Source organism: Arachis stenosperma, chromosome 7, assembly GCF_014773155.1.
Source record: "Arachis stenosperma cultivar V10309 chromosome 7, arast.V10309.gnm1.PFL2, whole genome shotgun sequence".
In the NCBI taxonomy this organism is placed as follows: domain Eukaryota; kingdom Viridiplantae; phylum Streptophyta; class Magnoliopsida; order Fabales; family Fabaceae; genus Arachis; species Arachis stenosperma.
The window spans coordinates 84,065,840-84,077,869 of record NC_080383.1 but is presented as its reverse complement, the minus strand read 5'-3'; the positions used below and the strand labels follow the sequence as shown (position 1 = coordinate 84,077,869).

The 12,030-nt window shown below is 39.0% G+C and overlaps 2 non-coding genes across 2 annotated transcripts; one reads left to right on the top strand and one right to left on the bottom strand.

Annotated features, from left to right (window-relative positions):
• Positions 1 to 1,400: 1,400 nt before the first annotated feature.
• Positions 1,401 to 1,504, bottom strand: LOC130942400 (small nucleolar RNA R71). Its single transcript, XR_009070970.1, has one exon. It is a non-coding gene; the product is annotated as a small nucleolar RNA R71 (small nucleolar RNA).
• Positions 1,505 to 9,929: 8,425 nt separating this feature from the next.
• Positions 9,930 to 10,037, top strand: LOC130942633 (small nucleolar RNA R71). The gene has a single exon (XR_009071198.1). It is a non-coding gene; the product is annotated as a small nucleolar RNA R71 (small nucleolar RNA).
• The last annotated feature ends 1,993 nt before the right edge of the window (positions 10,038 to 12,030 follow it).

Here is a 12,030-nt window from a genome sequence, read left to right as displayed (position 1 = left end):
GCAGACTGGCGTTTAAACGCCAGCCAGGGTACCTGGTTGGGCGTTTAACGCCCAAAAAGGTAGCATTTTGGGCGTTAAACGCCAGAATGTATACCATTCTGGGCGTTTAACGCCAGGATGGTGCCAGGGGGAAGATTTTGTTTTCAAAATCAATTTTTTTCAAATTTTCAAGGTTTTTCAAAATCAAATCTTTTTCAAATCATATCTTTTCAATCAAATGTTTTCAAAATCAATCTCTTTCCTTTTTCAAAGATACTTACTAACAATTAATGATTTGATTGAACATTTTTTGCCTTTTCTATTAAGGAAGGTTTTATGTTTGAATCATATTTTTTCTTGTTAGGCAAGTCATTAGTTTTTAAAATCAAATCTTTTCAAATTATTTTCAATTCATATCTTTTCAAATTGTTTTCAAATCATATCTTTTAAAATTGTTTTCAAATCATATCTTTTCAATCATATCTTTTTAAAACCATAACTTTTCAATCAATCTTTTTTCAATCACATCTTTTTCAAATTAGTTTTCAATCAAATCTTTTTAATTTCTAATTTCAAATTCTTTTTCAAAAAATCACTTGATTTCTTTCTCACCTTGAATTTTCGAAAATTATCAATCAAATTTTCAAAATGGTTTCAAAATCTCTTGATTGAATTTTCGAAAATTCTCTTCCCTCCTTCCCACATCCTTCTATTTATGGAGTACTACTCCTTCTAAATGCACAATTCGGACCTTATCTAATTAAAAGTTCGAATTCTCCTTCTCCTTCTTCTTACTATTTCTCTTTTCCTCTGACATTTCAAGGAATCTCTATACTGTGACATAGAGGATTCCACATTCTCTTCTTCTTTTTCTATTTCTTATGAGCAGAAGCAGAGACAAGGGCATTCTTGTTGAAGCTGACCCTGAACCTGAGAGAACCTTGAAGCGAAAGCTAAGAGAGGCCAAAACACAACTCTCTTTAGAGGACTTGACCGAATTCTTCAAGGAAGAAGACATGGCAGCCGAAAACAACAACAATGCCAACAATGCAAGGAAGGTGCTGGGTGACTTTACTGCACCTACTCCTGATTTCTATGGGAGAAGCATCTCTATCCCTGCCATTGGAGCAAACAACTTTGAGCTAAAGCCTCAATTAGTTTCTCTAATGCAACAGAATTGCAAGTTCCATGGACTTCCAATGGAAGATCCTCATCAGTTTTTAGCTGAATTCTTGCAAATCTGTGACACAGTCAAGACTAATGGGGTTAACCCTGAGGTCTATAGGCTGATGCTGTTCCCTTTTGCTGTAAGAGACAGAGCTAGAATATGGTTGGATTCTCAACCTAAGGAAAACCTGGACTCTTGGGAAAAGCTAGTCAATGCCTTCTTGGCAAAGTTCTTTCCACCACAAAGATGGAGTAAGCTTAGAGTGGAAGTCCAAACCTTCAGACAGAAGGATGGAGAATCCCTCTATGAAGCTTGGGAAAGATACAAACAATTAATCAGAAGATGTCCATCTGACATGCTTTCTGAATGGAGCATCATAGGTATTTTCTCAAAGTCTGTCTGGAATACAAAATACACCTGGCAGTACTAAGGATGCTTCATCTGAGGAAGAAGCTTATGATCCTGAGAACCCTTCAATGGAAGAGGTGAATTACCTAGGAGAACCCTATGGAAACACCTACAATTCTTCATGGAGAAATCACCCAAATTTCTCATGGAAGAATCAAGAGAGACCTCAACAAGGTTTCAATAACAATAATGGTGGAAGAAACAGGCCTGGTAACAACAAGCCTTTTCCATCATCTTCTCAGCAACAGACAGAGAGTTCTAAGCAGAATACTTCTGACTTAGCAACAATGGTCTCTGATCTAATAAAGACCACTCAAAGTTTCATGAATGAAACAAGGTCCTCTATCAGAAATCTGGAAGGACAAGTGGGTCAGCTGAGCAAGAAAATCACTGAACTCCCTCCTAGTACTCTTCCAAGTAATACAGAAGAAAATCCAAAGGGAGAGTGCAAGGCCATCAACATGGCCGAATCCTGGGAGGAAAGAAAGGAGGTGGACGCCACTGAGGAAGACCTCAGTGGGCGTGTACCAACCTCCTCTGAGTTCCTCAATGAGGAACAATGGGAATCTGAGGCTCAAATTGAGACTATAGAGATTCCATTGGACTTACTTCTGCCATTCATGAGCTCTGATGAGTATTCTTCCTCTGAAGAGGATGAGTATGTCACTGAGGAGCAAGTTGCTAAATACCTTGGAGCAATCATGAAGCTAAATGACAAGTTATTTGGAAATGAGACTTGGGAAGATGAACCTCCCTTGCTCACCAAAGAACTGGATGACTTGTCTAGACAGAAACTGCCTCAAAAGAGGCAGGATCCTGGGAAGTTTTCTATACCTTGTACCATAGGCACCATGACCTTCAAGAAGGCCTTGTGTGACTTAGGGTCAAGTGTGAACCTCATGCCCCTCTCTGTAATGGAGAAATTAGGGATCCTTGAGGTGCAAGCTGCAAGAATCTCATTAGAGATGTCAGACAATTCAAGGAAACAAGCTCATGGACTTGTAGAGAATGTTTTGGTGAAGATTGAAGACCATTGCATTCCTACTGACTTCATAGTCCTAGAGACTGGGAAGTGCATGGATGAATCCATCATCCTTGGCAGACCATTCCTAGCCACAGCAAAGGCTGTGATTGATGTTGATAGAGGAGAGTTGATCATTCAAATGAATGAAGAATCCATGGTGTTTAAGGCCCAAGGATATCCCTCTATCATCATGGAGAAGAAGCATGAAGAGCTTCTCTCAAAACAGAGCCAAGCAGAGCCCCCACAGTCAAACTCTAAGTTTGGTGTTGGGAGGCCACAACCAAACTCTAAGTTTGGTGTTGAAACCCCACATTCAAACTCTAAGTTTGGTGTTGGGAGGTTTCAACAAGGTTCTGAGTGTTTCTGAGGCTCCATGGGAGTCCTCTGTCAAGCTAATGACACTAAAGAAGCGCTTGTTGGGAGGCAACCCAATGTTTTATAATTAATTATTTTCTTTTGTTATTTTATCTTTTTTGTAGGTTGATGATCATAAGAAGTCACAAAAATAATGAAAAAAGCAAAAACAGAATGAAAAACAGGAAGAAAAACAGCACACCCTGGAGGAAGAAGCTGCTGGCGTTCAAACGCCAGTAAGCCTTGCTGTTGGGCGTTTAACGCCCAGTCTGGCACCCTTATGGGCGTTTAACGCCAGAAAGGGGCACCAGACTGGCGTTAAACGCCAGTAAAGGGCAAGAACCTGGCGTTAAACGCCAGGAATGGGCACCAGCCCGGCGTTTAACGCCAGAAATGCCTCAAAACGTGATTTTGAGCAACTTTTGGTGCAGGGATGACTTTTCCTTGACACTACAGGATCTGTGGACCCCACAGGACCCTACCATCACTCTCTCTCTTCTTCCCCCATTCACCAATCACCTCAATACCTCTTCCCCAAAAACCCTTCACCTATCAAATCCCATCTTTCTCTTCACCACTCACATCCATCCTTCATAAAACCCCACCAACCTCACCCTTCAAATTCAAACCACTTTCCCTCCCAAACCCACCCATTATGGCCGAACCTTCACCCCCCTCTCTCCTATATATACCCTTCTTCAACTCTTCATTTTCACACAACCTAAACACCACTTCTCCCCCTCTTTGGCCGAATACACTACCACCTCCCCTCTTCCTCATTTCTTCTTCTTCTACTCTCTTCTTTCTTCTTTTGCTCGAGGACGAGCAAACATTTTAAGTTTGGTGTGGTAAAAGCGTTGCTTTTTCATTTTTCCATAACCATTTATGGCATCCAAGGCTGGAGAAACCTCTAGAAAGAGGAAAGGGAAGGCAAAAGCTTCCACCTCCGAGTCATGGGAGATGGATAGATTCCTCTCAAGGGTGCATCAAGACCACTTCTATGAAGTTGTGGCCTTGAAGAAGGTGATCCCCGAAGTCCCCTTTTCACTCAAAAAGGGTGAATATCCGGAGATCCGCCATGAGATCCGAAGAAGAGGTTGGGAAGTACTTACCAACCCCATTCAACAAGTCGGAATCTTGATGGTTCAAGAATTCTATGCCAATGCATGGATCACCAAGAACCATGACCAAAGTGTGAACCCGAATCCAAAGAATTATCTCACTATGGTTCGGGGGAAATACTTGGATTTTAGTCCGGAGAGTGTGAGGGTGGCGTTCAACTTGCCTATGATGCAAGGAGATGAGCATCCTTACACTAGAAGGGTCAACTTTGATCAAAGGTTGGACCAAGTCCTCACAGTCATATGTGAAGAGGGCGCACAATGGAGGCAAGACTCAAGAGGAAAGCCGGTTCAATTGAGAAGGCATGACCTCAAGCCCGTGGCTAGAGGATGGTTAGAGTTCATACAACGCTCAATCATCCCCACTAGCAACCGGTCCGAAGTTACCATAGACCGGGCCATCATGATCCATAGTATCATGATTGGAGAAGAAATAGAGGTTCATGAGGTTATAGCCCAAGAACTCTATAAGGTGGCGGACAAGACCTCCACCTTGGCAAGGTTAGCCTTTCCTCATCTCATTTGTCACCTCTGTTATTCAGTTGGAGTTGACATAGAGGGAGACATTCCCATTTATGAGGACAAGCCCATCACCAAGAAAAGGATGGAGTACACAAGAGATCTCACTCATCATGAGATCCCTGAGATTCCTCAAGGGATGAATTTTCCTCCACAAAACTATTGGGAGCAACTAAATACCTCCCTAGGAGAATTAAGTTCCAACATGGGACAACTGAGGGTGGAGCATCAAGAACACTCCATCATCCTTCATGAAATTAGAGAAGATCAAAGAATCATGAGGGAGGAGCAACAAAGACAAGGAAGAGACATTGAGGAGCTCAAGCACTCCATAGGATCTTCAAGAGCAAGAAAGAGCCGCCATCACTAAGGTGGACCCGTTCTTTAATTTCCTTGTTCTCTATTCTTCTGTTTTTCGAATTTTTATGCTTTATGTTACTCATGTTTATGTCTTGTGATCATTAGTGTCTTAGTGTCTATGCCTTAAAGTTATGAATGTCCTATGAATCCATCACCTTTCTTGAATAAAAATGTGCTTAATTGAAAAGGAAAGAATTGCATGAATTCTGAATTTTATAATAGTTTAATTATTTTGATGTGGTGGCAACACTTTTGTTCTCTGAATGTATGCTTAAACAGTGCATATGTCTTTTGAATTTGTGGTTCATGAATGTTGGCTCTTGAAAGAATGATGAAAAAGGAGACATGTTACTGAGGATCTGAAAAATCATTAAAAATGATTCTTGAAGCAAGAAAAAGCAGTGAATACAAAAAAAAAAGAGAAAGAAAGCAAGCGAAAAAAAAAACCGAAAAAGAAAAAAAAAAGAAGAAAGAAAAAGAAAAGAAATAAAGTTGTGATCCAAGGCAAATAAGAGTGTGCTTAAGAACCCTGGACACCTCTAATTGGGGACTTTAGCAAAGCTGAGTCACAATCTGAAAAGGTTCACCCAATTATGTGTCTGTGGCATGTATGTATCCGGTGGTAATACTGGAAGACAAAGTGCTTTGGGCCACAGCCAAGACTCAATAAGTAGCTGTGTTCAAGAATCATCATACTTAACTAGGAGAATCAATAACACTATCTGGATTCTGAGTTCCTAAAGAAGCCAATCATTCTGAATTACAAGGGATAGAGTGAGATGCCAAAACTGTTCAGAGGCAAAAAGTTAAAAGTCCCGCTCATCTGATTAATACTGATCTTCACAGATGTTTTTTGGAATTCATTGCATATTCTCTTCTTTTTATCTTATTTGATTTTCAGTTGCTTGAGGACAAGTAACAATTTAAGTTTGGTGTTGTGATGAGCGGATAATTTGTATACTTTTTGGCATTGTTTTTAGTATGTTTTTGATATGATATAGTTAGTTTTTAGTATATTTTTATTAGTTTTTAATTAAAATTCACTTTTCTGGACTTTACTATGAGTTTGTGTGTTTTTCTGTGATTTCAGGTATTTTCTGGCTGAAATTGAGGGACCTGAGCAAAAATCCGATTCTGAGACTCAAAAGGACTGCAGATGCTGTTGGATTCTGACCTCCCTGCACTCGAAGTGGATTTTCTGGAGCTACAGAAGCCCAATTGGCGCGCTCTCAACGGCGTTGGAAAGTAGACATCCTGGGCTTTCCAGCAATATATAATAGTCCATACTTTGCCCAAGATTTGATGGCCCAAACCGGCGTTCAAAGTCACCTCAAGAAATTCCAGCGTTAAACGCCGGAACTGGCACCTAATTGGGAGTTAAACGCCCAAACTGGCACTAAAGCTGGCGTTTAACTCCAAGGAGAGTCTCTACACGAAATTTCTTCATTGCTCAGCCCAAGCACACACCAAGTGGGCCCGGAAGTGGATTTTTATGTCATTTACTCACTTATGTACTAGTTTTCTATAAGTAGGACCTTTTACTATTGTATTAAAGAGCTTTTAGCAGACTCTTGGGTAGCAATCTTTGTTTTATGCTATCTTAGACCTTTGGGAGGCTGGCCATTCGGCCATGCCTAGACCTTGTTCTTATGTATTTTCAACGGTGGAGTTTCTACACACCATAGATTAAGGGTGTGGAGCTCTGCTGTACCTCGAGTATTAATGCAATTACTATTGTTCTTCCATTCAAATTCCACTTGTTCTTTATCCAAGATATCACTTGTTCTTCAACATGATGAAGGTGATGATTGACGCCCATCACCATTCTCACTCATGAACAAGGTGACTGAAAACCATTCTTGTTCTACACGCATCCGAGGCTTAGTGAATATCTCTTGGATTTCTGATTGCACGATGCATGGTTGATCGCCTGACAACCGAGTGCTCGCCTGACAAACGAGCCAGCCATTCCGTGAGATCAGAGTCTTCGTGGTATAGGCAAGAACTGATGGCAGCATTCAAGAGAATCCGGAAGGTCTAACCTTGTCTGTGGTATTCTGAGTAGGATTCAATGACTGAATGACTGTGACGTGCTTCAAACCTGTAACCTACTGGGCGTTAGTGACAGACGCAAAAGAGTTATTCTATTCCGGTAGGGGAGGGAACCAAACCGGTGATTGGCAGCACTGTGACAGAGTGTGTGCATTAGCTTTCACTGCGCGGATGGGAGGTAGCTGCTGACAACAGTGAGACCCTATACGAGCTTGCCATGGAAAGGAGTAAGAAAGGATTGGATGAAGACTGTAGGAAAGCAGAGAGACGGAAGGGAAGGCATCTTCATACACTTGTCTGAAGCTCATACACCAATGATATACATAAGTATCACTATCCTTATCTTTTATGTTATTTTCGTTCATCATCATATATATCTGAGTTTACCTGACTAAGATTTACAAGATGACCATAGCTTGCTTCAATACTAACAATCTCCGTGGGATCGACCCTTACTCACGTAAGGTTTATTACTTGGACGACCCAGTGCACTTGCTGGTTAGTCGTGCGAAGTTGTGTAATGCCATGGTATTAGGCGCACCAAGTTTTTGGAGCCATTACCAGGGATTATGAGAGTTGTGAAAAAGTATAGTTCACAATTTCGCATGTCAAAGGGTGTTATGAAAAGGTGTGAGAGAGAGAGAGAGAGAAGGTAGGTGGAGATCCTGTGAGGTCCACAGATCCTGAGGTGATCCTGTGGGGTCCACAGATCCTGAGGTGTCAAGGATTTCTCATCCCTGCACCCTTTAGGCGTGTAAAATGCCATTTGTATGCAATCTTAGCGTTTAACGCCAGACAGCAGCATGTTTCTGGCGTTAAACACCACCTCCATGCTTATTTTAGGCGTTCAACGCTAATCTGCAGCATGTTTCTGGCGTTGAACGCCACTTCCATGCTTGTTTCTGGCGTTTAACACCAGCTCTCCTTAGGGTGTAATCCTGGGATTTAAACGCCAGACTGCTGCTTATTTCTGGCATTTAACGCCAACTTCTTGCTCTGTTCTGGCGTTAAACGCCAGCCAGATGCTCCTTACTGGCGTTTAAACGCCAGTAAGCTCTTCCTCCAGGGTGTGCTGTTTCTTATGCTATTTTTGATTTTGTTTTTAATTTTTGCAACTGTTTTGTGACTCCACATGATCATAAACCTAATAAAACATAAAAGAACAATAGAAATATAGATAAATAAAAATTGGGTTGCCTCCCAATAAGCGCTTCTTTAATGTCAATAGCTTGACAGTGAGCTCTTAGGGAGCTCACAGATCATCAGAGCATTGTTGGGACTTTCTAACACCAAACTTAGAGTTTGAATGTGGGTGTTCAACAGCAAACTTAGTGTTTGGTTGTGGCCTCCCAATACCAAACTTAGAGTTTGATTGTGGGGGCTTTGTTTGACACTGTATTGAGATAAGCTTTTCATGCTTCCTCTCCATGGTTGCAGAGAAAGATCCTTGACCATTAAACACAAGGTAGTCTCTATTCAATTGAAGGACTAATTCTCCTCTGTCAACATCAATCACAGCTCTTGCTGTGGCTAGGAAGGGTCTTCCAAGAATAATGGATTCATTCTCATCCTTCCCAATGTCTAAGATTATGAAATCAGCAGGGATGTAAAGGCCTTTAACCTTCACTAACGCATCCTCTACTAATCCATAAGCTTGTTTTATTAACTTGTCTGCCATCTCTAATGAAAAAGTGGCAGCCTGTACCTCAAAGATCCCCAGTTTCTCCATTACAGAGAGTGGCATAAGATTTATACCTGACCCCAGGTCACATAGAGCCTTCTCAAAGGTCATGGTGCCTATGGTACATGGTATTAAGAATTTACCAGGATCTTGTTTCTTTTGAGGTAGAGTTTGCTGAACCCATGTATCTAGTTCACTAATGAGCAAGGGAGGTTCACCTTCCCAAGTCTTATTACCAAACAACTTGGCATTCAGCTTCATGATGACTCCTAGATATTGAGCAACCTGCTCTTCAGTTACATCTTCATCCTCTTCAGAGGAAGAATAATTCTCAGAGCTCATGAATGGTAAAAGGAGGTTCAATGGAATCTCTATGGTCTCTAGGTGAGCCTCAGATTCCTTAGGTTCCTCAGTTTGGAACTCCTTTTTGTTCAGAGGACATCCCAGGAGGTCTTTCTCACTGGGATTCACGTCCTTCTCCTCCTTTGTGCATTCGGCCATATTGATTATATCAATAGCCTTGCACTCTCTTTTTGGATTCTCTTCTGTATTGCTTGGGAGAGTACTAGGAGGGGTTTCAGTGATTTTCTTACTCAGCTGGCCCACTTATGCCTCCAAATCTCTAATGGAAGACCTTGTTTCACTCATGAAACTTACAGTAGCCTTAGATAGATCAGAGACTATATTTGCTAAGCTAGAGGAGCTCTGCTCAGAATTCTCTGTCTGTTGCAAAGAAGATGATAGAAAAGGCTTGCTATTGCTAAGCCTGTTTCTTCCACCATTATTAAAGCCTTGTTGAGGCTTTTGTTGATCCTTCCATGAGAAATTTGGATGATTTCTCCATGAGAAATTATAGGTGTTCCCATAGGGTTCACCCATGTAATTCACCTCTGCCATTGCAGGGTTCTCAAGATCATAAGCTTCTTCTTCAGAAGATGCCTCTTTAGTACTGTTGGATGCATTTTGTAATCCATTCAGACTCTGAGAAATCATGTTGACTTGCTGAGTCAACATTTTGTTCTGAGCCAATATGGCATTCAGAGCATCAATTTCAAGAACTCCCCTCTTCTGAGGCGTCCCATTACTCACAGGATTCCTCTCAGAGGTGTACATGAATTGGTTATTTGCAACCATGTCAATGAGTCCTTGAGCTTCTATAGGAGTTTTTTTTAGGTGAATGGATCCACCTGCAGAATGGTCCAATTACATCTTAGAGAACTCGAATAGACCATAATAGAATATATCCAAAATGGTCCACTCTGAAAGCATGTCAGCAGGACACTTTTTGGTCAACTGTTTGTATCTTTCCCAAGCTTCATAGAGGGATTCACCATCTTTTTGCTTGAAGGTCTGAACATCCACTCTAAGCTTGCTCAGCTTTTGAGGAGGAAAGAACTTAGCCAAGAAGGTCGTGACCAGCTTATCCGAGTCCAGGCTATCTTTAAGTTGTGATTCCAACCATGTTCTAGCTCTGTCTCTTACAGCAAAAGGGAAAAGCATGAGCCTGTAGACTTCAGGATCTACTCCATTAGTCTTAACAGTCTCACAGATCTGCAAGAACTCAGTTAAAAACTGATAGAGATCTTCTTATGGAAGTCCATAAAACTTGCAATTCTGTTGCATTAAAGCAACTAGTTGAGGTTTCAGCTCAAAGTTGTTTGCTCCAATGGCAGGGATTGAGATGCTTCTTCCATAAAAATTGGAAGTAGGTGTAGTATAATCACCAAGCATCATCCTTGCATTATTATTGTTGTCATTATTTTCGGCTACCATCTCCTCTTCTTTTTCGAAAATTTCTGCAAGGTTGTCTCTGGATTGTTGTATTTTATCTTCTCTTAGTTTCTTCTTCAGAGTCCTTTCAGGTTCAGGATCTGCTTCAACAAGAATATTCTTGTCCTTGCCCCTGCTCATATGAAAAAGAAGAGAACAGAAAAAGAAGAAGAATCCTCTATGTCACAATATAGAGATTCCTTTATGTGAGTAGAAGAAGAAAATAATAGAAGAAGAATGATAAAAATTCGAACACAGAGGAGAAGAGAGGGTTCGAATTTTTTTAGATGAAGAGAAGTGTTAGTAAATGAATAAATAAATAGAAGAAGATAAGAGAGAGAGAATTTCAAAAATTATTTTTGAAAAATAGTTAGTAATTTTCGAAAATTGAAAGAAGAAATACAATTAAAATTTAAAATTTGAAACAATTAGTTGATTAGAAAGAATTTTGAAAAAGAGGGAGGTAAGTTTCGAAAATTAGAGAGAGAGGAAAGTAGTTAGGTAATTTTGAAAAAGATAAGAAATAGTAAAACCAACAAAAAGTCAATTAGTTAGTTGAAAAAGATTTGAAATTCAATTTTGAAAAGATAAGAAGTTAGAAAAGATTTTTGAAATTGATTTTGAAAAAGATATGATGTGAAAAAGATATTTTGAAAAATATTTGATTTTTAAAATTAAAATTGATTACTTGACTAACAAGAAACTAAAAGATATGACTCTAGAATTTAAAGATTGAACCTTTCTTAACAAGAAAGTATCAAACTTCAAATTTTTGAATCAATCACATTAATTGTTAGTAAAGTTTTTGAAATTTTTGAAATAAAGATAAGAAAAAGATTTTGAAAATCAAATAAGAAAAATTTCGAAAAATAATAAGAAAAATGAAAAAGATTTGATTTTTGAAAAAGATTTTGAAAAGATAGGATTTTTAAAAATGAAATCTTGACTTGACTAACAAGAAACAACTAATTTTAAAAATTTTTGACTAAGCTAACCCAAGGATTTCGAAAATTATGAGTAAAACAAGGAAAATATATTTTTTATTTTTTTTTTTGAATTTTTAATGATGAGAGAGAAAAACACAAATATGACCCAAAACATAAAAATTTTGGATCAAAACAACTAATGCATGCAAGAACACTATGAATGTCAAGATGAATCCCAAGAACACTTTGAAGATCAAGATGAACATTAAGACTTATTTTTGAAAGATTTTCAAGAAAAAAAAACATGCAAGACACCAAACTTAGAAATCTTTAGTGCTTAGACACTATGAATGCAAAAATGCATATGAAAAATAACAAAAAACACAAAACAAGAAAATATGAAGATCAAACAAGAAGACTTACCAAGAACAACTTAAAGATCATGAAGAACACATGCATGAATTTTTGAAAAATGCAAAAGTTTTTAAAACTTGCAATTGACACCAAACTTAAAAATTGACACAAGACTCAAACAAGAAACACAAAATATTTTTGGTTTTTATGATTTTATTAATTTTTTTTTGTTTTTTCGAAATTTATTTTTTTGAAAAACGAAAACAAATAAAAAAATTTTGAAAACTTTTTGAAAAGCAAATTACCTAATCTGA